Source organism: Gopherus evgoodei, chromosome 1 (genome assembly GCF_007399415.2).
Source record: "Gopherus evgoodei ecotype Sinaloan lineage chromosome 1, rGopEvg1_v1.p, whole genome shotgun sequence".
NCBI classification, from domain to species: Eukaryota; Metazoa; Chordata; order Testudines; family Testudinidae; genus Gopherus; species Gopherus evgoodei.
In genome coordinates, this window is record NC_044322.1 from 286,795,364 (window position 1) to 286,822,053 (window position 26,690).

General features: G+C 40.4%; 1 long non-coding RNA gene across 1 annotated transcript in view; it reads left to right on the forward strand.

Moving 5' to 3' along the window:
- The first annotated feature begins 598 nt into the window (after positions 1 to 598).
- Positions 599 to 26,690, forward strand: part of LOC115644367 — an 83,081-nt gene continuing 56,989 nt past the window's right edge. Inside the window, exon 1 of the long non-coding RNA XR_003998484.1 lies at positions 599 to 658. This is a non-coding gene — a long non-coding RNA (uncharacterized LOC115644367). The remainder of the gene's footprint in view (positions 659 to 26,690) is intronic.

Here is a 26,690-nt window from a genome sequence, read left to right on the forward strand (position 1 = left end):
TCTTATATGCTATTAATTTATGAAAACATGTTGCTATTATATTTTTTATTTTTCTGAATTTAAAAAAATGACTACTAAGAAGCTTAATCTCTGAACTTGTCTGGACAGTATTTATGCCACCTGATATGGAGTCTGCTAATTTCCAGTGGTGCATGGTGGTAGATTGATATACCTCTTCAGAGTCTCCTGACACTAGTATTATAAACAGGTATAGAACTAGATTAACACTAATTATAGAACTTAGAAATAGAACGGACCTAGTTGACCATCTGCTCCAAGAGCAGGATTATTCTTTGCTATATTTTTTGATCTCTGAATGAAGTCTAGTGCTAAATGGCAGTATAGTGACATTTTTTTCATTAAATCGGTTCTTGTTATGGCTCAGTTTATACAAATCACTGTAACATCAGTCAAGCTAAAAGTGAATAAATTAAAGAACTTTAGTGTTATTTTGTTAATAACTGATTATGTGCTCTATTTAACACTAATTGTTGGCATATTGGTAACTCATATAATTGAACCCAGGTGATTCTTTCAAGAATGGATTTTCCTATTCCTAACCCAGATGCACTAATCCCTGACTTCTAATTGCCTTTTTCAGGAATGTCCCCAACTTTTTCAACACTTCATAACAGTGAACAATTTATCATGATCAGAGGTAAATCCTTCTCATAACTCTGAAAAATTCAAGTAGATTATATTACAGTTCTTTTATAATAAGATTATGAATAATTTTCTTACTCCTCTTTCAATAGTTAGAATTTTAAACTGCACTTTTTGCTTTTTTTATGATGCATATAGAAGGTGTATTATTTTCAAAGTTTTTTTTTCTTAATATGTACATTAGAAATTGAGCCTGGTAGATTCTTTGATAAATGGAGAGGTAGTGAAATGATGGCCTCACGAGAATTCCATTTAATAATTAGTTCCTGTATTAAATATATGTGCTTCAGAAAGACTGTTTTGGGGTAGGTACTCAATGGAATTCATCTTGTAGAGCAGGGAATTGTCCTCAAGAGTCTGAAAATTCCATAGGACTCTACTTTAAAACTGCACCTTAAGAAAATAACCCTGTCCTCTGTGTATTGTAATAAGCTCCCCAGTAGATAACACTAGATCTGTTGTATGGCAGAATGGCTAAATAATCTCTGGGGCAAGCTTCTGGGACATTAGTTATAGTTAAATATAGCTTTTTATAGAAAGTTATCATTATTATCTCTTTTAAGAATGTGTGTGCTTGGAGCAAGGGAATTATGGAATGTTATTGAAGTAAGTTTGTGATGGTTTGGAGAATTTCAGAGGTTTATGAATTGCCTTCCAAATGCAAAGAGAAAGTGTGCCAGATACCATGTTTAACTGCAGAGGCCTTTCAAAAGGAAGGGATCAGCTATGTAATGTATCAGCAAAATCTGATCTTAACTCATATGTTTATAATGTTTATAAACCTTTCAATAAGAGCTGAGTAAAATGTATTTTATTTTAGCTAATGGATGCTGCTGCATTACTATTCTAACATAATAGAGTGAGTTTTTAGTTACTTTAAAAAAAAATAAATATAAAAGTGTTGATTTGGTCCATCTTTCCTCAGAATTCAGTGGCTAATCTAATATGGGTGGCCAGTTGTTCCATTTCTCTATATTCTGGTCTATCACATTTCTATTGCTGATATTTGTTTTGCAGTCATGGATGATAAAATATATTTATTGGCTTCAGTCACAAGAATAGTCACAAGACTATCTTTTGTCTCATTTTAGCAAATTGGGATGATGGTATGTTTTTAATTGCCTAATCCATCTGTTTCTTGTATTATACAGCCAAATCCTGCAAGGTGCTTTTGTATCCTCAACTCTTTGATTCACCTTGTTGGATTAAGCCCATTGTTACCATTAGATACTACTAGATGGGGGTTCAGCAAGGATTTTATAGAGTGATAATAAATTATTCCTCTTGTTCTGCATTGTATTCTTCTGCTAATCTAGTATTTTGTTTTCTTTCCCTTAACTGTAGCTGTGCACTGTTTCTGGTTTCAATTATTTTTTTCCATAGTATATGCTAGAGTTCTTTTCAGTATGTTGGAGGCTTATTCCACTTAACATTGCATTCTCTGATTTGTTTCCCAGCTGGGATCTGTCTCTAAAATATAGACCCAAACTTCAGTTTTGCAACTATTCAGGTATCCATGTAAACTTCATGGCTCTTTGCTATGACTAATAGTATTTTTCTCCATGCAATATTGAGTCCCAATCAACTTTACTTATTTCATACTCCTTTAAGATACGCTTTTCTGAAGCCAAATGTATTTGTGTTACATTCTCTTTCTTAAAAAAACCTCAACAGCATTTCTTATCGAATGATATTGTGATCCCTAGATACTAGCTCCTCTCTAACTTTGACCTCACTTTTTTTTTTTCCAAACTTGGTCCATTTTCAATCATTAGTTCTCAGATAACGTGTCAACTTGCAGTTGCTTAACAAAGAACACAAGAAAACCATCCTATGCTACTGCCTTGAGAATGCCTCCCTCTTCAGGGCCATATCAATGAGTAATTCTTAAAAATTCATAGCACAATATGACTCTACAGTTTCTATTAATACTGTCTGCACTGGTTTCTCCATAGAAATACATGTCAGTTAATAGGCCTTCTTCGTGGCTGAGAAACATTTTCTTGGTTCTTTTTTCATTCTGCCCATAAGATATTCCACAACGTGCAAGCATAATTTTTCCCTTTACCTCAGCTAAAATAGTTCTTATGCTTCCATACGTATAGTATTCTTGTTCATCTATATTTCCATCCTCCTTCTTTCTTTTTACCTATTCATAAGAATATAGGTCAGCACTGGTCCTGGGTGAAAAATGGGTTTAAATTGACTTTTGATGTTAGCATGAGTGATAGGCCCAAAGCAGCTGACCAAAACAAATGAAATAATGAGAAAGAAGGGTTGTTTCTGTTCAACTTGTAGTGACCCTTGAAATACCAGCATTATCTTATTTAAGGTTTGGGCTGATTAATAAAAATATGGAAAATATGGGTACCCAATGCAGTAAATAATTGGCTATATACGTTTGTTTAATTTATTGTAAAGAAATGCTTGGTCCAATAGTTATGAAGAAATATGGCAAATAAGACAAGAAGAAAAGTGTTGAAGAGAGAGACACAGCCATTAGTTTTGTCTTCAATGGGCCAGAGTACACGGTTCAGCCCTAAACTTCAGGACTTTAGCTAAAGTGCAATAACTAGCAAAGATATAACTTGTATATTACAGTGTATAAAAGGCAAGGTTTGTAGGGTTGGTTTCTTTCATATGTGTTCCTTATCCTTCTGGAGTCACACCAAGAGGGGAAGGTAACTCCTGAACCTGAATCTGTTGTATTTGGCCAATGCTTATAACTGTATTGTGGCTAAGATACAGAATATAAGTGTACCTATGCTTGTATTGTATTTTGCATGCAGTAAAAACTAAGTAGCCTTAGGAGTAATAAAAGAATATTTCTGTGGAAACTGAATTATGGTGAACCTTAGTACATTTATTAGGAAAACTATTTCCAACACTATTCCTTCCATAAACTCTGTACCCTGGTATTTCAGTCTCACACTCAGCATCTCTCTTGTTCCACAATTATTCCTCAACACATTTCATTCTAATACAGACTAATTCTTTGAGGATGCAACATGGTCCAGTAGAGCAAGGTCAGAAGACCTCAGTTCTGTTTCCACTTATGCCACTAACCTGCTGTGTATTCTGTACCTCAGATTCCCAATCTGTAAAATAGGCAGAAAATTTACTCTCCTTTTAGAGAGCTTTGAGACTGTAACATAATTAAATATATATATAAAGAGAGAGAGAAAAATTCTCCAAAATATCTTTGCATCATGGACAGGGAAAAATGGCAGGCATGATTTATATTTTAAACTTCTATCATAAAACATCAAGTTATGCAACATGGCAGAATTAACATGCTGCTGTTGAAACCTTAATTTTTTTTTTTTGTGTGTGTGTGGTTTTTAACAGCAACTTTAGCATAGTATATTATTGTTATTGTATTAGCATGTAATACTCAATCTGTTTTTAATCTGAACAAACACTTGTTTGGGTGGATTCATTTAAAAATACTATGTCAGGTAAAACTCAGGTCCTTATCCTTACAATATATCCCTTGGTTTTCATATCTTTCATAAACTTTTTTTTTAAAATGCCTCTTAATTTTGGATCAATGCTCAAAATTTTGAAGGTGATAACTGGAAATTGAATCTGAAATGATTTTCTGTCCTCTAGGTTGTATTTTCTTTCAAGAGATGAGTAATTGGGTTTCTATCTGAGTATAATGCTTTCTGGATTCACCCATTTTGGTTTATATCCCTTGGTGAAAACTGATCCTAAAGATTAAAGAATCCACGGCTGTGATTTTAAGTTGGATTTATTGGTATAGCAGCTGCCCAGAAAGTGTAAAATAGATTGATAGAGAATTTACTTTGAAAACTCACAAGGATGGTTCTGGATACACATTGGTATTTTAAGAAGTAGATTTATAAAATATTATTGTGCACCTACCTGCCAGACAGCTGTCGTATGTAGGGAGTGTATCTCTGATCATGGCTAATTATGGGTAATATGCTCATCTTTCTTATTTGTACCAGAAACAGTCCCATGTTTCAAGGAACTGAGTGGAAACTGCTTTTGAACCACCCCAAATTGAACCGTAATAAAAACAAAAGACTTTACTATTGCTTTGCTTGCAGATTTGCATGGAATTGAGATAACTATTTACCTGTGGCTCTACAACATAGAGCCTTATTCTTCCCTCTACACACACATACAGGAAATGAAAAACCACTGGAACTAGGAAACAAGGCATGGGAGGGAAAGAGCAGCTGCTCTGTGACACTTATTAATTATCATTTATTATTTATTTTATTTCATTAATTGTATTACCATAGTGACTAGGGGACCTAGTTATTGGTCAGGATCCCATTATACTGGGTGCTGTGCAAACAGAGAATGAAAAGATGGTTCCTGTTCAAAAGAACTTTCAGTCTAAGTACGCCCACCCCCTTTCCTGATCCCTCAAATAAACCTCTCTACACTGACAGAAATATCAAGAGTTGGGGCTCTACATATAGGGGGAGGATCTGGGTGAGTGGGGGTCGGGTAGACACTTAGCATGGTGTCTGTCTGTCTAGGTAATTATACCTCCTTCTTCACCATACTTTATGAACACTTTATAACATATAAGCTTTATTCACCTGGATCCTTTTCTCTCTCTTTGCCTTTACTTGAGGGTTTATTACTGTTTTTAATGGTCTCTTTTATACATGAACTCAAGGTCATAAAGTGAGCTTTATATTTTCTTTTGAAGGCGGTGGGGTTTGTGGTCATTCTGATCCCTTCTTGGCAGTAAGTTTTATAGATCTGGAGAAATAAAATCATTTACTGCTGACAGCAAGACACAGTTACTAGACAAATTGTCCCACACGCCACTCAATACCCTTGGGAACCAGGGCACGACTAGAATTTTAATCCTTTATGTCCTAAAGTATCAATGCCAGAGACTCATTTTGTCAAATCCAGTTTTACAGTGGACTAGATGTCAGGAAGGCTGTCTCATGTTTTCATGGGTGTTTGACATTTCCATTCTTTTGGAGAAAGTTCATGGAAAAGTTATGACCATGGAGAGTGAAACATTATCTGCAGTAGCTTGGGATTATCCCACTGAGGGCTTTGAAAATTAGGAATGAAAATGTGAATTTTATTGAGGTGCAACTGAAAGGAGTGGAGCACTGGAAAAATGTGCTCTAAGCCAGTGTTTCTCAATCTTTTTAATACCAAGGACTGGCTTGCTGACTTCCTAAACTGTGCCATGAAGATCTCAGGGACCGGTGCTGGTTCACAGAGTGGTCATTGAGAAACATTGTTCTAGGCTTTCTAAATTGCTTTATAAGCAGGCTGCTTCATATTGAACTGATCAGAACTTTTTTAAATGTCAGAATTTTGGTTCAAAGAAAGATGTAAAGTGTTGCATTAATCAATCCGGGAGGTCAGAAGTTCATAAATTCGCCAAGGTCAAGTCTGACTCTGATAGGATGGGCTGTGGTTTTCTAGTCAGCAACAAGTGGAAGAGGACATTTTTCACAGCTGTGACTTATTTGAGTAACCAAGGCTAATGCAGAGTGAAAAAGGATCTCGATACCCCAGGTCAACTTGAGCAGGGGTTCATGGTGGTAGATGATTTAGTAATGGTGAGTTCTTTTAAATGTCCTCTTCTTCCATCAAACATCTTCTGTGTCTGGTTCAACTAATCAAGTTGGCAAGAACAAATTGGACAAATGCCCACTTTTGCCAAGAAAATTGGGATGGCCAAGACAGGGCTTAAAAAAAGGGTCTGTCCCGGCCAAAACAGGACATATGGCCACCCTACTGATTTATCTTCTCTGAAGTAACAGATTATTGTACAATGTAGGTATAAAAGTTGCTCTTTGGGGGCAGAGAACAGACTTCTAATTGATGTCCTACGTGGTGGTGCTTGGTTTCAGCCAGATTTGAGATGTCATGCAGGAAGGTATGGTTGAAGTATTTTAATCGGGAAGTACAGAGATAGATGGAAAGTGGGAGAGTGAAGGAGGAAGAATAACCAGACTTTTCCAGTCTTTGAAGATTCATTTCTAGTTTTGGTCTGAAGTTTGGGTCAATTTTTATTTTATCCTTCCTGATTTGTCCAGCCCAAGTTGTCTGTTTAACTGTGATCTCTGCAGTGGCTCTGCCTTTATCCAATAGTTGCATGATCCAGGTTTTGTCCACCTCCTCTTTCAGATGGATCAGTGTTTCCCAAACTTACAACAGTTGCGTACCCCTTTTGAGACATTTGTCTTACTGGCGTACCCCTTCTCCAGTGAAGATAATTTGGGGGGGACGGGTGGTAGCCACATTTTTAGAACATGCTCCTAATTCATTTCATTCTGGATTAAATATTTATTAGAAATAAATACAAAATTATATTACATAGAGTTGAAGCAAAACTTTTAATAGAAATAATAGTTACATCTAGAAATAGTACTAGATATAATTAAAATAATAGAAATGAATCAACAGTCTGGCAGAACAGTGTGTGTGTATATATATGTATATATATACGGTGAATTCATATCATTCTGAAATTAAAATATGCTGGTTTGGTTAGGTTAGTGAAGAAAGGACTAGTTTTAATACTTATTTTTTCAGTACAAACCAAAATATTCAGTGCGAGGGATGGAACTGCTTTTTACCAGACACTATCGTGGGGATATCTGGGGATATCTGGGGATATCTGGCTCGATGTTTGTGATCTTTAGATGAAGATGGGGCTCCACGTCAAAAAGACGTTTTCAGTTTTTTGTTTTGATGTCAACCAGAGCAGAGAATCTGATCTTGCACAAATACAAGGTGGGACAAGGCAGAAGATACTTGACTGCTTTGTCCAACAAAGCTGGATATTCAGAGCTAACCCCCAACAAAATGACATCAGTGTATTTTGCTCAAATTTTGTTTTCAGAAAGCTATCTGAAGCCAGCTCCAAGAGCTGCTGTTCTTCTGAAGCAGAGAGGTTATTTGGCAATGTTTGAACATTGATGATAAAAGGCTCCTCATGCATTCAAAGGTGCTGTCCAGTTCAGGGAAATACTTACGAAGATCTTTCTGCAAGCTTTCCAAATGCTGTTTCATGGTTTGCAACACATCACTATGAAGTTTGTTAGTTGAGTTTATTACCAAGTCATGAAGAGATGGAAAGGAATCAAGTTAACAACGACTAAGATGTTTATGCCACAGTTTCAGTTTTGCGACCATGGCGCTCACTTTGTCTTGAACATGGAATATGGATATGAGTTTCTCTTGCAAGGATAGATTGAGGTTGTTTAAATGAGCAAAGATATCTGCAACATATGCTAATTTGCATAGCCATTTCCAGTCGTGTATATGGTCTTGCAGGTTAAAGGTTTCATCTAAAAAATTTGCAGTTCTTCTTGCAGCTCAAACAGGCTTTTCCACATGAAAGCCAACGCACTTCAGTGTGAAATAGGAGTTGTGTGTAATCACTGCCCATCTCATCACAAAGCTGAGAAAACAGCTGGGAGTTCAAAGGGCGGCCTTTCACAAAATTGATTATTTTTACAGCTTCATCCAGTACTTGCTTTAGATCTATCTGCATGTTCTGGGTGGCAAGTGCTTCCCTGTGAATGCAACAGTGAGTCGATTTTGCTTCTGGCGCAACAGCTTGAATACATGCAACAACTCCTTTCTTCAAACCAATCATGGCTCTGGCGCCATCCGTGCTTATTCCAACACAATGACTCCAATCCAAGTAATTGTTTTTGATAAAGTCATCAATAATTTTAAAATAGCTTCTCCAGTTGTATGTGTTGGCATAGGTTGTCAGAACAAAATATCATCATGGACTTCATTATTCAGATCATATCTGACAAACAACAAAAGATTAGCTAAATTCACAATGTCAGTGGATTCATCCACTTTCAGTGCATAGTAACGACTCTTTTGTACTCTTGATAATAATTGCTTCTTTATGTTTGAGGCCATATCTGTGATTCTACGATTAACAGTGTTATTTGAGAGGGGGACACAATCTATAGCTTTGCTAGCCTTGTCTCCAGTCTTCACTTGCACCATTACTTTGGCTGCAGGTTTTATTAATGTCTCGCCAATCACTTCAGCAGCTCCGAACTTTGCAATTAAGTATGCCACACTCTGTGAAGCTTCCAAAGCTTTCATATTTTCACCTCCCATCACATTATAAATTGTTTTCTGGGACTCTTGGAGATCTTTGCACCTATTATCAAAGAATTCTACAGGTTTTCCCTCGTATTCTTTGTTTGCTATCAAAATGTCGTTTTATATTGGATGGTTTCATACTTTCATTTGTGAGAGTCTTGTCACAAATTGCACGTAGTGGAACAGGCTCCACTTCATTGCCAGTCCACAAAAATCCTAGTTTAAGATATTCTTCAACATATTTGCAGGCTTTTTTTGTTTTCTTTGCCGCTGATACATTCAATAAACTTACAGATGGCTCACATGGTCCACTAATTTTGTCATCACAATTGTCTGATGTAGCCATATCACTGCATTTTTTGGCATAATTATCACTAACATTCATTTTTCCTTCATAATTTTCTTTTATATGTTTCAAACTTCCCATTTTTAGCCAGAGATCCATTGTAAATGGGTTTAACAAAGACAAAAAGAAAGAAATTTTGTATATTAATACACATCAAGTATGTACTTGCTACAATCTTTAGATTACTACAAGTAGTTATTCACTTTTATCTTCTATCCATCAGTATGACTTCTGCGCATGCCACAAAGGCAAGTGTATTGCCTGAGCCATGGTAACGCGCATGCATGGTTTGCATTGGATCTGCTGTGCTATTAGATGTTACTGAACACATTATCATATTAGTTACAATGTAAACCTTTGTGTGTTTCTACTGTACAAGTGTACATCATTCTTATATATTAAATTTTAGTGAATTGTTTTCTGCTGCTAAAAAAACCCCAACCCTATGATAAAGTAAAATAAGAAATTCTGATGCATACTCCTTGAAACCCTTTCATGTACCACCGGGTTACGTGTACCACACTTTGGGAAACACTGGATAGAGAACAGCAGCCTGAATGAACATATCCATTTAACATGAGTCATTAAATGGATTAAATATGTAAAATTAACATGGCACATATTAACCTGTCTGGACGAGACATCAAGCATCATCATAGACAGTGCTGAAGGATGCTCGAAATATGTGGACACTCGTATAGCAGCAGCTATTGTCATGTTTCAGTACTTCATCAGCCTCTGTGGGTACATCATGTCATCAGAGTTGATACAAAGCTGCAGATGTATAAAACCAGTTCTACAAACTCAGCATGGGAGTGAAACGTAGGCACTGAAGAAGACTTAAGAACATTGGATCGACATTTTCGATTTTTGTTGTCTCAGTCAACTGCTCCATATCAAGTGGCAAGATAAAATCAGAACCTAGGCTATTTGGAACCAAAGTCAGCAGCGGTCTCCATCAGCACTGGTACAGCTTCAATAGCTTTCTTGCTATGGATATATTATTATAAGAATGGAAGACCAATGAATTCCAAAGCATATATAACAAGGAATGCCACTACATGGCCAGCAGTCACATAGGCTCCCAAAAGCTTCAGTGGCCTGACAGGATTGTCAGTGATGGACATAAACTGATTATACAGTCAGACTATTTTAAGCACCTTGTCAGAGACTGATGGTGCTTGATTTGTAAGGATGCTACATCCCTTTGGGATTTCTCATGATGATGATGATGACCACAAGATTGAGGGTGCCTCTATACTAGAGATTTATAGTATTGCAGCTCAATACAGTGTGATTGCTCTGAGTGGTGTGTGTGTAATTTAGGGTAGTGGGTGAAGCTGAAACCAGCCAGGGCCCTGCATCCAGCAGTGCTCTGAGCTTTCAAAGCTGCCACTGAAAGGTAGACAGGGGCATTCTGGGACAGTCCTGCAGAGACTGGAAGCATTGATGCAGCTTCTGTACTAGCACCTGTAGTTTATTCTAGCCCTGCACCATGAGAGACCAACATGGCGGTTTGCCTGGCTCATGGCAATGGCAATCCAAATGATAGAATTAAAGTTTGGAAACTTTTTTTTTTGCATGAAATTGTACAGCATTTCAAGTGATCAAAGGGGTCCAAATGGTGGGTAGCACAGCAAATTTCTCTGCTACAGATAATGCCAGTATCATACACAGGGTAGAAAAAATTACCTAAGAAGAAGCAGCAGACACAGAAATGCAGTCAGGCTGGATCTTGAACAAGGAGCTGTTTTTCTGAAATTCTGAAAGTGCCTATATAACATATCTGTCAGTTTTTACTGCAAGATGCAGTTTGCTTTTGCCATCTAATGGCTTTGTTCATAGTGTACAGATGTGTTCATAAATTAGACTAGGAATATACTATCCTTTGTTTATGTCCTACTTATTTATTCTCAATGCGGAAATAACCCACTATGGGGCCAGGTCCTCAGATTGCAGAAATCAACAAACCCAGTTTACAACAACTGAGGATCTGCCTATGAGACTCTCTAAAACTTTATCCTTGGAAACCATGAAATATTCTTTTCCTGAGCAGGGAGTGGTCAATGAAGAGGTCTTTAAAATATAATAGAAACTTAGTTGCCTCTAACTAGTTCATGCTTTGAATAATATTTGGCTACAAATTCTAATAGTTAAAAAATAAAAATATCCATAACAATAATATTTGTAGCATACCAGTATACTAAAAACAAAAATTGGGAGTCAAAATATTGTCAGAGCCTGTAAAGTGGGCTGTCTGAGCTATTCGTTGAAACCAGTAGCAGCATGAGGGTCATAGCCACTGACTTTGACCCCAGCTTTCACCTTTGCAGAAGTCCCACCAAGGTTACAAAGTCAGAGTCAGTAACTGGGTCAGGGTGAGGAAGCAGGAACCAGGCATGGTAAAAAGAAGCAAGGACAAGGCATTGTAGGTAGCAGGGACAAGGAACAGGAGCAAGGCAAAGAAGCAAGGACTTGATCTCAGAAGTCTGGACAGCAGCAGGCCTAGCAACTGGTTTCTCAGACAAAGGATGGGCCAGGAACAGGAATCTTTATACTCGATGGTGTCCAATCAGCAGTCTGCTATTGTCATTTGACCCTGTTGAGTCAGCAGGTGTAGCTTCTGGTGGGGAGGAGGGGTATTAGCAATAGTTCCCTCATCAGCACTTGCAGCTTAGTGATGTAGAGGATAATGCTCCTGTTTAGCAATCCCATAAACCTGGGTTTGAGACTTGCAGACCTGACACCACCCCCTGCCATCTAGGGTGATTCCTGGATAATATAGGGCAAGGCCTCTCAGGATAATTCCTGTGGAAGGCCTGTACTTTTTCAGGGGAGTGCACATGATGAGCTGGCTCCCAAGATTGACTGGGAGGGCTATGGGACCAAAGAACAATCAGATAGTAGAGTCCCACTGCACATTTGGGAGTGCAGGATGTGACGGGTTGGATCACAGAAATCCCTTTGGGGCTGTGAACTGATGTGCCAAGACTACTTCTGCCCCTGCTTTCCCTGCCAGCGTGGGACTCCAGAACCCTACCTGGTTGTGCCAGACATGCTTGCTGGCCACAAACACAGACCCAGGTCTGAATCACGTCCCGCAAACTACAAGCTTAACTGAAAGCAGCTTAAGAAGTGTTCCTGTCTCTAACACTCAGATGCCCAACTCCCAATGGTGTCCGAACCTCAAATAAATCCATTTTACTCTGTATAAAGCTTATGCAGGGTAAACTCAAAAATTGTTCACCCTCTATAATACTGATAGAGAAATATGCACAGTTGTTTGCCCCCCCCCCCGTATTAATACGTACGCTGGGTTAATTAATAAGTAAAAAGTGATTTTATTAAATTGAAAAAGTAGGCTTTAAGTGGTTCCAAGTAGTAACAGACAGAACAAGGTGAATTACCAAGCAAAATAAAATAGAACACCAAGTCTGTCTAATAAAGTAAGAAAACTGAATACAGATCAAATCTCACCCTCAGAAGTGTTAAAGTAAGCTTCCTTTTACAAAATAGTCTCTTTCAAGTGTGGGTCCAGCAATCACTCACACCTCCTGTGGTTACTGTCCTTTGTTCCAGTTTCCTTCAGGTAGCCTTTGGGGTGGAGAGGCTGTTGAGCCAACTGAAGACAAAATGGAGGGATCTCCCAGGGGTTTTAAATAGACTTTCTCTTGTGGATGGACACCTCTCTGTCCTCCTGTGTAGAATCCAGTACAAAATGGAGTTTTGGAGTCACAGGGGCAAGTCACATGTCCATGCATGACTGAGTTCCTTACCCGCCAAGCCACATTCCTGGGAAAGCTCAGATGTGGATTGGTGTCTCCAAGTTCATTGTTGGCTTAAGTAGTTCTTGACTGGGCACTTACTGAGAATAGTCTTTTCCCAGGAAGCTGACCAATTGCGTCACTGAAGCTATTTAAAATTAAACAAATACATAGCCAATATTCATAACTTTGAATACAAAAATGACACATGCATACAAATAGTGCGAATATATTCAGTAGATCATAACCTTTGCAGAGATATGTTATGTGGCATATGTAGCATAAAACATATTCATTCATGTCATATTTACATTCATAAGCATATTTCCATAAAGCCTTATGGGGTGCAACGTCACACAGGATGTCGTGGATGAGGTGCTCGTCATGTTCTTAAACTTGAACCAAGGGCGGATGTGGTGCATACCATCCAGGGAATGGATTTTCAAGGAAACTCTTCACAAGGGAGACATGGAATACTAGGCTGATCTTCCAGGATCAAGGAATCTGTAATTCAAATGCCACCGGATTGATCTGCTGAGTAATTGTAAAAGTGCCCACATAATGATGATCTAATTTGTGTGCAGGTCAGCCAGTCTTTAAGTGTTTATGGACAGCCACACTTTCTGTCCTACCTTTAAAGGTGGAGCTTCTTGTCAGTGTTTGTCAGTGTGGGATTTGTAGGGTGTCTTCGATACTTCCAAGTGCTCCTTTAGGTTGCCTTGATTTGTACTAGATTGGATGCAGTGGGAATCATTGGGAATGAGTAAACAGAAGGGTGGAAACAAGGATGCAAACCATATTTAGAGTAGATGGGGCTGGATTGGGTAGAGGCATATTTCGTGATGTTATATGCAAATTCAGCAGGTAGGAGTAATGTGGCCCATTTGTTTTGACAGTGGTTCAGGAAGCAGTGTAGGTATTGTTTGAGTACCTGGTTGACCCACTCCAATTGATTGTATGTTTGAGGGTGGCATGCCGTGGATGGATGGGGCTGGACATCATCTTCCTACCTGCATACAAACTGGGAGCACAGTCTGTGGTCAAGGAGGCCATGGAGGTGGAAGATATGTATAACCAGAAGAAACACAGTAGTTTCCACACTTAGGAGACATGATTATGGTACAAAATAGGTCCTTTTGATAAGCTTGTTCATGATAATAAGTTTGGTGTTGTGGCCTTCAGCTTTGTGTAGTTCAACTATGGAAATCAAGAGTTATGCATGATCAGGACTGGGAAGGGGTTTTGGATGGCATCAGGAGGCTGAAAGGCCCGCTCAGTGGTAATTTTATTTGAGCACAGGTGTCACAGGACCAGACATAGGGCCAAACATCAGCCTGCATTTGTGGCCACCAGATTGAGTGGGCTACAATCCAAAGTCTAAATTAACCCAAAGTGACCTGCCCAGGGAGCATCATGATCTGTGTGCAGCACTTTCAACCTTGGGGAACTGCCAGGGACACACAGGCAGAAATTGATATAGAGAAGATTGTTGACCCAGGAATAATAGTGGTGTAAGGTGGTATTGGGGAGAGCCTCCTTAGCTGAGATTATGAGTTTAAAAGAAAGAATCATTAGGGAGGGTTGCTCAAAGCATTGTAAGGATTCAGCGTCTTGGCAGATAATAGGTATTCTAGATTCTTATAGTTAGTTAAGATTATGATGGGAAGTTTGGCCTCCTCGAGATAGTGTTGCCAAGTCTCCAATCCAGCCTTGATGACAGGCTCCTTGTCTGTTATTTCGTAATTACGTTTGGCTGGGATTCATTTTCGTGAAAAATATGCACTCAGATGCATCTCATGCTGAATCCCTGTTTCTTGGGACTGTACTACCCTGATTGCTACAACAGAGGCATCAGCCTCACAGACAAAGGATTGGTCAGAATCAGAGTGGACCTGCATTGGGGAAGAAATGAAAGCTATTTTCAGATGTTCAAAAGCCTGCTAGGCCTCTGGGGACCAGTGAAACTTTGCAGGTTTGTGGAGGATGGAAGTGATAGGGGCGGAGACCCTCAAGAAATTTAGGGGGAAACAACTCCTGTAAAAGTTGGCAAACCCTTTGAACCTTCAGATGTCTAAGATGCTCTGGGACTCAGCCCAATCCCAAATTGCAGATACCTTCTGAGGGTCAATCTGTAGTTGTTTACTGACAACATGAACCCCAAAATCTTGATGGATGATTGTTCAAATACACACTTTTCCAGTTTTGCTGGCACAATCATGTGAGAACTTCATGGAAATGGTGGCCATGGTTTGCTTGACTACTGTAATACATGAAGATATCATCTAGATGTGCCACCACAATCTAGTCTAGGATACCTTGATATATGTCATTGATCAGGTGGTTAAAACTGGTGGGAACAGTGGAGTCCAAAGGGCATTACCAAATATTCAAAGTGTCCCTATCTTGTTTGAAAGGCAGCCTTCCACCTGTCCCCCACCCTGATTCAAACTGGATTATATGCTTTGCTATGGTCCAGTTTAGTGAACACCTGCACTGACCATACTCAGTTCAGGAGCTCTGGAATTAATTGTACACAGTTATTTGGTTCAATGACCTTTAGTCTACACAGAGTCTCAGATAACCGTCTTTCTTCTTCACAAAAAGTACAGAGGCACCTATGCAGGAGGTAGAGCAGCAGATAAAATCTTTAGCTCTCTTTTCCTGGAGGTAATTACCTGAATGCTGCTAGTTCTGATTTGAACATTGAATATATATGCCCGAGTGGAACCTTGGCTGAAGGCTGATAGGGCCACCTTAAACATGATGCAGGGATGGTCAGTCTGTGTACCATTTTTCAAACACATTAGGGTAGTCTTGGTATTTCACAATAAAATGAGATCCATCATGGAGGGATCGTGTTTCTAGGTCCAACGTGTTTGCCACCATGTGGGTTACTGGAATAGAATCCTCCGGCTTGATTTTTTGGGGTTCAAGTTCTTGAATGAAAAGGCAATTCTCCCTATAGAAGCTTGGCAGGAAGCCAATGACATGTTGGGGCCATAACATATGAGTAGGGCCCTACCAAATTCATGGACCATTTTGGTCAATTTCATGGTCATAGGATTTTAAAAATCCTAAATTTCATGATTTCAGCTATTTAAATCTGAATTTTCACAGTGTGGTAATTATAGGAGTCCGACCCAAAAAGGAGTTGTGGGGGAATCGCAAGGTGGGTGGTGGTGGGGGGTGTTACAGTACTGCTACCCTTACTTCCGTGCTGCTGCTGGTGGCAGCATGGCCTTCAGTGCTGGTCAGCTGGAAAGCGGCAGCTGCTGGTCAGGAGCCCAGCTCTGAAGGAAGAGTTGCCACCAGCAGCAGCACAGAAGTAAAGATGGCATGCATGGTATTGCCACCCTTACTTCTGTGCTGCAGCCTGCAGAGCTGGACCTTCAGTCAGCAGCTGCCACTCTCTGGCCACCCCGCTCTGAAGGCAGTGCAGAAGTAAGGGTGGCAATTTCACAGCCCCCCCTAAAATAATCTTGTGACCCCCCTTCAACTCCCTTTTGAGTCAGGACCCCCAATTTGAGAAATGCTAGTCTCCCCTGGGAAATCTGTATAGTATAGGGTAAAAGTACACAAAAGACTAAATTTCATGGGGTGAGACCCGATTTCATGGTCTGTGACGTGTTTTTCATGGCCATGAATTTGGTAGGTCCCTGCATATGAAGATCATGATGAATGATCCAGGGTGCTCCTAAAATCAGGGTGAAATGTCGGGAGGAAATAAGGTTAAATCATAGGACTTCCCAGTGTGCCCTAATCACCAGTGGTGCGGTCTCCTGTGTAACCAGGCCCAGTGCCAATGAAGACACAGATAATGTTTCTATCAGGTCCAGTGTAACCTTGGATTGTACTGGGAGACTGAGGACGCAGGCTGCAGAAATATCCATAAAATTGTTCCTGTCTTCTATCTCAATCAAGGCCCATCGTATGGGAAATGTTTGCTCGACCTGCAGGAGCTGCAACTGCAGAGGAATCTGTAGAAGTGGAGATAAATGAAGAACCTCTGGATTAGAATAATGTCAGGGTTTCTCGCTGGTGGTACCCAGACTCTGGCCTCTGACTGGGGGTGGGGTTAGTCTCTTCCATATCATCAGCTTAGCAGGTGTTTTGACAGAAAGCCTGGATACTACAAGCCCTGCTCCTCCACAATAGAGGCAGAGGTTCTCTCATCTTTTGCATTTTCGTTCATCTGGGGACAGGCAGGGATGTCCAGTGTTAGTTGGTATGGACTTGATCGAGGCCGAGCTTATTTAGCCCGAGGGCTCAACCTTAACTATATGGGGGAGATAGACAGGCTCCTTCTTCATTCCAGGTGCCATTTATGCAGTCTGGTGTCCAATCAGATGCACAGGTCCATAAGGGTCTCTAAACTGGCATGGGGCAGCAAAGGGAGAGGTTCACATGTCCCAGCTCATTTTTTAGTTCTTCACAAAGGCTGAGTCAAATCTGATGGAGGAGTGCAGCATCATCCCAGGCAGTATCTATGGCAAAACATCTGAACTAGATGACTCAGGAAGGAGAGGAGCTTTCATAAGGCAGTCTCTGCCATGCAGACTTTTCAAGGGCCATTGAAAATACTGGCAAATGGTTGTAAAAATGAGTTGTAGTTGCTCAATTCCAACTAATTCTGTTCTAGAAAGGGAGAGGCCCATGCCAGAATCTCCTCAGTAAGCAAGCTCAGTACTAGCTCCACCTTAACTTGATCTGTAACATACTCCTGGGGCTGGAGCATAAACAGGAGTCTGCATTGGCTAACAAACTCACAAAACTTACTGAAGGTACCCTCATAACTCTGTCAAAGGAACAGTGGGGCTGGTCGCCCAAAGTGGTGTCATAAGAAAAGCAGAGTAAGTTTACCCGCAGCACCTCTAAGTGCTGTAGCTTGCTCCTGAAGGGAATGATTTCCTGTCTGCAGCTGTTAGGCTTGGTCTCATAGTTTCTGGTTTTCCACCTGAAGAGCAGCTATCTACTCCTGAGGACTCATCGGGCCCTGTGGCAATGGTGGGGCAAGAGCCCTGGCAGTGTCCATATTCAGTTTGTGGATTCAGAGTCCCAGAGAAGATCAAGATTGATCACCATCAGGGCCTGTAATTTGGGTTGTCTGACCTAGTGGTTGGAGCCAGTAGTAGAATTGGGGTCATGGTCATGTCCAGGGTCAAGCAAAGTCACCAACTGGAGTCAGGGCGAGGAAGCAGGAACCAGGAATAAAGCATGGTAACAGGAGCAGCCAGGAACAAGGTATGGTAGGTAGCAGGAACAGAGATGAAGTGTGATAGGCAGTAGGAATAAAAGCAGGAATGAGGCAAAGAGGCAGGGACTTGGTCTTGGACATGTGATCAGCAACAAGACCAGCAACTAGTTCAGGGGTAGGTAACCTATGGTACGTATGCCAAAGGTGGCACGCGAGCTGATTTTCAGTGGCATTCACACTGCCCAGGTCCTGGCCACCAGTCTAGCGGACTCTGCATTTTAATTTAATTTTAAATGAAGCTTCTTAAACATTTTTAAAACCTTATTTATTTTACTTACAACAATAGTTTAGTTATATATTATAGACTTATAGAAAGAGACCTAAAAACGTTAAAATGTATTACTGGCGTGCAAAGCTTTAAATCAGAGTGAATAAATGAAGACTCAGCACACCACTTCTGAAAGGTTGCCAACCCCTGAACTAGTTTCTCAAACCAGGGATAGGAATAGGACATTGTATATCCAGTAGTGTCCAATCAGCAATTTGCTGTTAGTCATCTGACCCTGCTGAGCCAATGGGGGTAGCTTCTGATTGTGAGATATTAGCCGCAGCTCTGTCATCAATTTACCTGATGCATATAAACTACCCATCATTACTGTATCATGAAATAAGAGACAGAAGGAATAAACTTTCTGCTTCCTTTTAGATTGTTGGCAATACTTTGCTTTTTTCATTTAGTGGGTACGTTTTTGAACTACACTACATAAAATATAGTTGAAAATCTAAAGGGCAAAATTTATATATATATTTTTTTCAAAAAAACTTCTCTAGCTAGTTATCAATAGATCTTCTGTAAAAAGTACATTGATTAATTCTTAGATCTTTCTCCATATTTACCAGAAGAGATGTAAAGGGTACATCTAATAAATTCCTGCTTACAGCCAGGACAGAATTTAGTGTTGCTAACATTGGAGTAGATTTTTAAAAGACAAATAATTAGAGTTAATGATATTGCAAGCTAACTGCATGAGTCCTGTTTACTTGAAAGAAAGTGTGTGTCACCACAGCATGGGCTGAAAGTGTCAATGGCAGACTGCCAAGGCAGGTTTCTGCATAGTGACAGTCAGCATCCCAATCTAGAAAAATGCCTCTATTATTTAAGCAAATTTGACAACTGCTAAATCAAGCTGTCCCTCAGTAAGAAATACATGTGCCATTACAGAGCCATAAACACATTCATGTTATTAGAAAAAATGTGCCTGGTTCATAATTTCAAAGAGAAGCATGAAATATTTATATGTTGTATACAATGCAACAGTCTGGAAGGCTAGTTATTTTAAAGTTGTTGTGAAACACAGACTACTTCAAATGTTTTCCAGATGTTTTTGTCCAATATTAAGGTTTCCATATATTAATGACTTTTAGGAAAGGATAGGATCTCTGCTGTCTAGAAAATATACTGCAGAGAATGATCTGTATAAGTGGGAGAAAGGAGTACAGATCTAAAGCCCCACTTGTGAAATGAGCTTTGTTGGGAGAGAAAAGAATAGGACACAAAAAATAGTGATAACATTTGTCTCTACTTATTTTTGATTCAACAAATGTGCCAGTTTTGTTATCATGTCTTCATTTACCTTATCTCCTAAAAGGCAGCCTGGGAAAATAGAAGATAATTAAAGTATGACCTGAAGATGGTCTAGTCAATCATAGAATTATAGAAATTGGAGGGATCTAAAGAGGTCATCTAGTCAGTCTCCTGAGCTGAAGCAGGACAACATATACCTAGGCAGATATTTGTCTAACCTGTTCTTAAAAGCCTCCAATGATGGTGATTTCACTGCCTCCCTTGGAAGCCTATTCCAGGGCTTAACCATCCTTCCAGTTAGACAATTTCCCCTCATATCTAACCTGCATCTCCCTTGTTGAAGAAGCCCATTACTACTTGTCCTATCTTCACTGGACATGGACAACAACTCATCACCATCTTCTTTATAATAGCCCTGAACATGTCTGAAGACTTTTTTTGTCCTCCCTCAGTCCTCTTTCCTCAAGACTAAACACACCCAGTTTAGTTTTATTTCTCTGTTACTCCTAAAACCCTACTGTAATTTTCCATGTCCTTCCACCCCAACATCTAGCATATGTTAAAGTCACATTTGTGGTTAACATTTTCTTTACACCTGTAAGGTGAATCATGTCCGCCCATACATTTCTATTCTGTATGCAATACGAAGATCATTTGTTACAATTTTCCATTATTTCTAAGCAAAGCTTCATATTTAATATCTAATTCAATGTTGTCAGTTATGCTTGTCTATCTACTTATTCCTTTCTTGTGGTTTTCATTACACTTTCATAACATGTTATACAAGTAGCAGAAACAATCACATTTCTTATCTGCTAGTTGCTAGCACATATACAGTTAAGACTACCTCATGCAGCTGTAAAAATAGATTATGAAAATGGGTTGTGCTTGACATTCATTTCTGTTTCTTGCAGGGCACTTCCTACCTACGTAAGTTCAAAGCCAAATATACCTTTTAGTTCCCTTCGCATAACTGTGAGGAATGCTGGGGGTACTGGGCCTTCATGGCAACACCCCAATCCAATGGGTTAGTGGAAAACAGAGTCAAAACAAAGTGCCTATTGAAAATGGTGTGGACTCAGACTCTGATCCATACTTAGCACTGCTACATTACAGAAAGATTCCAATGAAGTATGGAATCTCACCTGCTGACATTTTATTCAACGTAAAACTGAAAACAAGAATGCCTGCACTGTTAAAAACTGGTGTCAAAGTCACTAGGAACTTGAAGATCTATGAAGTGCTGGATAAAACAAAACAAAACAAAAAAGAATCACTATGACTTGGGGTCCTGGGAGCTGCCACCACTTCATGAAAATGGTGGCATGGAACTCTATGATGGGAAACAATGGTCACAAACAACCCTGGACTCATAAGAGATTTCCAACCCAGATGGATACATACTAAAAAGGTGACACCTCTGTCAATTCCAAGAAGGATGGAAGATAATGGGCAATAAATCTGCCATTTTGCCCAAGAGGGTCTCAGACAGGTAAAACCACAACCGGATGAGACAATGGAGCCCCAATACCAGAGGCCACTCAATATCTGCCACCCTCGGCAACACTTCAGGGCACCCCCCCCCATCATATATATTTGGCCTGGCCATTCTTCCATCATGAAAGAGGGGCTGGGACAAATATGAGCAAGAGGTGTTGAGACGTGGCATGTGGAATTGCAACTCCACTGAAATTTGGCCTGTCCAACCCTTCATCATGATGGAGGGGTGGCTGGGCTAAATCTGCAGCTGCCCACATATCTGCCACTCCAGGTAAGCTGCCTAGCTTGCCTATAACTAGAACAACCTCTGCCCAGGAAATGGAACTAGAACAAGTGGATTTGCTGTCTCCTAATAGCAGACCATCAGCACCCTGCAGTTTTCCTAACTGAAGAGTCATGGTAAACAAGGCACCAACTGCCCGTAATTGGGCACTCTAAAATTTGATCTTTGGCAGCAATGTATTACCGTGTCATCTTTAAGGACTTTGGAAACAAGAAGGTTTGGAATGTGTCTCTGAAGAATATGTAGAGAAAGGAACAGAGGGGTCCTCCTGTAAAAATCCCAAGAATAGAAAAACTCAAGAGGAAGCTCACATTGATGTTTACTTTTTTATTGTATTTTAGTTTTTATTATTTAATTTCATGACAAAAACAAACCCCAGGAAGGGGATAAGTTTCGACCATATCCAGTTGCGTAAACACGGGAGTAGGGAACTCCACCTGCATACTATGACAGGCAGTACAGACTCCACAGGTTTGGTCACAGAAGGCTCTGGCCAGCCATGCCTCCTGGGCATGCTGTCAGTGGAGGTGGCGCTTAAAAGGGTGCAGCAAAGCTCAGTAGGTAGGGTCAATGAAAGAGAGCTGACTTGCACTGGTATCTCCTGCAGGAATTCAGTAGAAGCCCCACACCACCCTGAAGCAGACCTCAACCCAGAGATGCTAGCCACTGCAGAAAGAACAGCAGAGTCTCCCTTCTGAGGCGATGCATTTCAAGCCATTAGCCTGACCTTCACAGTGCCTCAGGAGAGGCTGGGACATGGTGGGAGGTAACCCCAGAAAGCAGAGTGAGTGATACCCTGGCCCATGGCAAACACCAGATCTACTTGCCCCGGGACCCTGGGGTTGGAACCTGGAGGAGTGGAAGGGCCCAAGTTCCCCTACTGCCAACTAGGTGTTACCACCTTGGATGTATGCTACTAGGGTCTACTGCCACCCCACAGACTTGATCCACTAGGTTCTGCCACCAAATCCCAGACTTGATCACTAGTTGGTATGTATAGCCAGTGCTCTGATCGCTATGGGATGTGGTCTAGGGAAATAGTCTCCCATATATCTCTCTCTCTCACACACACACCAATAATAAGGGGGTTTATATTGCAAACTATGTAATACATGTGCATTGTTTCTCTTTACTATGTCTCATTCTAGTCAGCACTGCCTGCCTCAATTTCATGATTTTCACAGACACTAAAAAAGTTTATATTATAAACATTTCCTATATTCATTACATTAAAGTAACTCATTGAACAGAACAGAGCTCTCTATAGAAACTCATCAGCCAAAATACTTCTTTCTACTTTATCTAAAATAGAAAATCAATGTGAGAAATAAGTGAACAAATAAAGCAGAGATGGGTTAAATTGATTGTTGGGCTTTAAAAGGTTTTCTTACAAAACAGAATGGCAATTTCATAGAATCAAAGGGTTAAAAGGGACCACAAGGATCATCTAATCTAACCCCCTGTCAAGATGCAGGATTTGTTGTGTCTAAACCATCCAAGACAGATATCTATCCAGCCTCCTTTTGAAACCCTCTAGTGAAGGCACTTCCACAATCTTCCTTCCACAATTTCAGCCATTTCTGGGAAAATATCTCTTTTCTCTGCCAGACCTATTTTCACTGGGCCTTGAAAATCTTATAAAATCCATCTTCAAAACAGATTTTTATTAAATGAAAAGAATTCTCAGTTTGGATACTATTTTACTTCCTCTCTTGCCTTCTACTTGGTAATCTACTGGAAATCTGCCGTTACCCATACATTCCCAGTACATACCTCCTTTAGATTTATTATGGGAGGGACAAGTTTCAGAGTTTTCAGAGTTTGGTGCCTTTGTGCTCATAGTTCATGAAACATTAAGTACATTTTACAAATGACATTGCAGACTTTTCCCTAACTTTATTACATATTTCAGTCATTGCATTATTTTATATGATTTACTGAAAAGGCTGCATATTTTACTAATCAGCCAGTATACTTTCTTGATTGAGTTTCCTATTTTAATACTGGAGGACATACACATTTTACTGATTGAGCTGCACACTTTGCTCACTTTGCTGATCCAACTGAATATTTTATTGATCCAGCTGCATATTGTGAAGAGCCAGGTAGACACTGTGCTGATTGGGTATGGGGCACATTCTGCTAGCAGACTCCAGCTTCTTGCATATTGGTTTGCTCTTGACTAAAGATGCTCCAGAAATGATCCCTCCCTTTGTATTCAAGAGGCCATCTATTTTTATTTATTAAACTTGTGACATTCTCCCTTTTAGAACTGGAAACTCGTTGTTCATCCTTCAGCTGGGCAATAGATTTTTTCAAGCCAATGCTGCTCTTTAAAAGTAATCTGACTTGAAGCATTTGTGCAAATTGTTCTCATTCTCTGGGTTTCTACATGGCTTCCTCTCCCATGGAGCCTAACAAGGTCATTGATGTGATTTAGCCCCCAGAAGCAAAGGACCAAGACTTCCTAAACTGTACTACAAGCTGTTTCGACATTTTCAAAACAGTTCTGTTTGTTTATCTATTCAGAATGACTTTTCATTTTGGGGCCAGATTCACAAAAGGACTTAGGTGCCTCACTGCAACTTTAGATGCCTAAAGCCAGAATCAGGCCATACTGGGATTCACAAAATCCTTGCTCAGCTGCCACTGACTAGGCACCTCAACTCACCCTCTACCTATATCTTGGCGGTAAAATGTCTCTAGGGTTCTGCCCATAAGCACATGCACAGCTGCCTCACTCGAGGCATCCAGATACCAAAGCCCCAGAATGATGCATGAACTGTGGGAAGACAGGCATTCCTCTGCCTTAGTCATCTGCAGGGCCCAGTGCAATAAGTGTACTCTGAGCTGACCTACCAAATTGAGCCCCTGTAGATGAATACACACAAAACAGCTGGAAGAGGAGCATCCTCATAATGTTTAGTCCATTGATTAGGGTACTCACCTGGGATGTGGAGACCCCTGGTTCAAGATCCACCTCCAGCTGAAAGGGAGAAGGGATCTGAATAAAGCTCTGCTCCCTCTCAGGTACATGCCTTAGCCACAGGGCTATAGACTATTCTGATGTGGACCCCCTCAGTCTCTTCTGTTGAAGCCTTTCCACTGTGAATAAATAATGAAAAAGGTATGGGGGGGTCACCCTTCTCCTCATCTTGCAAAATAACATAGGCACCTAACAATGAGAGAGAGTTTTCAGCTGAGAATCCCAAGCAGAAAGTGGCACCTCCCTGAAGCCCTGACTTAGGCACAGAACTCCATGACAGGAGGTAGGCTAAGGACATACCCCTCACTGGGACATCTTCCATTGCCTATTTTAGGTAAGGAGCTGCTATTTAGTAGGGTGGCTTTTGTGAATTCATTCTGAAATGCATATCTCTTCTCATTGTATAAGGAACTCAGTTTTGTGAAACACAGTAATTTTTCTAGATGCCTAAAAGTTTAGCATGACGATGCTCAGCAACAAAACTCATAAGTTCTTCTGTGAACCTAGCCTTCAAAATCTTAGTTTAGACTAAAAAAAAGGATAAAAGATTTAAAGAGGTCAAAATCAAGAGAGTTTAAAGAGTTTCAAAATTATCATAGACTTTAAGGCCAGAAGAGACCATAATTATCATCTAGTCTGATCTCCTGCACATCACAGGCCACAGAGACGCACTCCTTTAACAGACTCATAACCTCTGGCTGAGTTATTGAAGTCCTCAAATCTTGATTTAAAGACTTCAGTTTACAGAGAATCCACGATTTACTCTAGTTCCAGCCAGCCAGTGACCCAGGCCCCATGCTACCGAGGAAGGTGAAAAATCAACCAGAGTCTCCTGCCAATCTGACCTGAAGCGAAATTCCTTCTCAACCTTAGTTATGGTGATCAGTTAGACCCTGAGCATGTGGGCAAAACCCATCAGCTAGACACCCGGGAAAGAATTTTCTGTAGTAACTTTGAGCCCTCCCTCTCTAGTTTCCCATCTCTGGCTGTTAGAGATATGTGCTAATAGCAGTTGTGGATGGGCCATATGCCATTGTACTAAATCTCATCATACCATCCCCTTCATAAACATATCAAGCTCAGTCTTGAAACCAGTTAGGGTTGGGTTTTTTTGCCCCCTTTGCACACCTTGGAAGGCTGTTCCAGAACTTCACTCTGCTGATTAGAAACTTTTGTCTAACTTCAAGTGTAAATTATTGATGGCCAGTTCATAGACATTGCTTCCTGTAACAACATTGGCCATTAACTTAAATAACTCCTCTTCCTCCTTGGTTTTTATCTCTTTAATGCATTTATGGAGAGCAATCATAGCTCCTCTCTGCCTTTGTTATGTTAAGCTAAACATGCCAGGCTACTTATGTCTCCTTTTGTATGGGGGGGGGGGTCTCCATTTCTCTGTTCATCCTAGTAGTCCTCCTCTGCACCTGTGCCAGTCTGAATTAATCTGTCTTAAACATGTGATACCAAAATTGCACACAGTATTCCAGGTGAGGTCTCACCAGTGCTTTGTGTAATGGTAATAGCACATCCCTGTCTCCACTTGAAATAGCTTACCTGATTTATCATAGGATTGCATTGCCCTTTATTATGGCTGCATCGCATTGTGGCTCATTGTCATCTGGTGATTGACCAGTACATCCAAGTCTTCCTCCTCCTCAGTCACTTCCAACTGATACGTCACCAGCTTATAGCAAAATTTTTTATTGTTAGTTACTAAATACATAATCTTGCACTTTGCATTATTAAATTTCATCCCATTTCTATAATTTCAATTTTCAAGCTCATCCAGATCTTTGTGTATAATGTGCCAGTTCTCCTCCATATGGGCAATGCCTCCCAACTTGTGTCACCCACAAATTGTATTAGCACACTCCCACATCTCATGTCAAGGTAATTAATGAAAATATTAAATAAAATTGGTCCCAAGACTGATTGTTGAGGAATTCCATCATAATCTCCCTCCAGCCTAACAGTTCATCTTTACTGCTGGAGGGCCAGGACGGTTTGTTTACCTGCAGTGTCTGCAGGTTCAACTGATCACATCTCCCACTGGTAGCGATGGGGGTCAATGGGAGCTGTGGGAAGCGGCAGCCAGCATATTCCTCAGCTGCGCTGCTTCCCGCAGCCCCCATTGGCCTGGAGCAGCAAACCACAGCCAGTGGGGGCTCCCATCAGCCAAACCTGCAGACGTTGCAGAGAAACAAATCATCCCGGCCCTCTGATGGATTTCCCTGATGGGCTGCATGCCAAAAGTTGCCGGTCCCTGCTGTATACA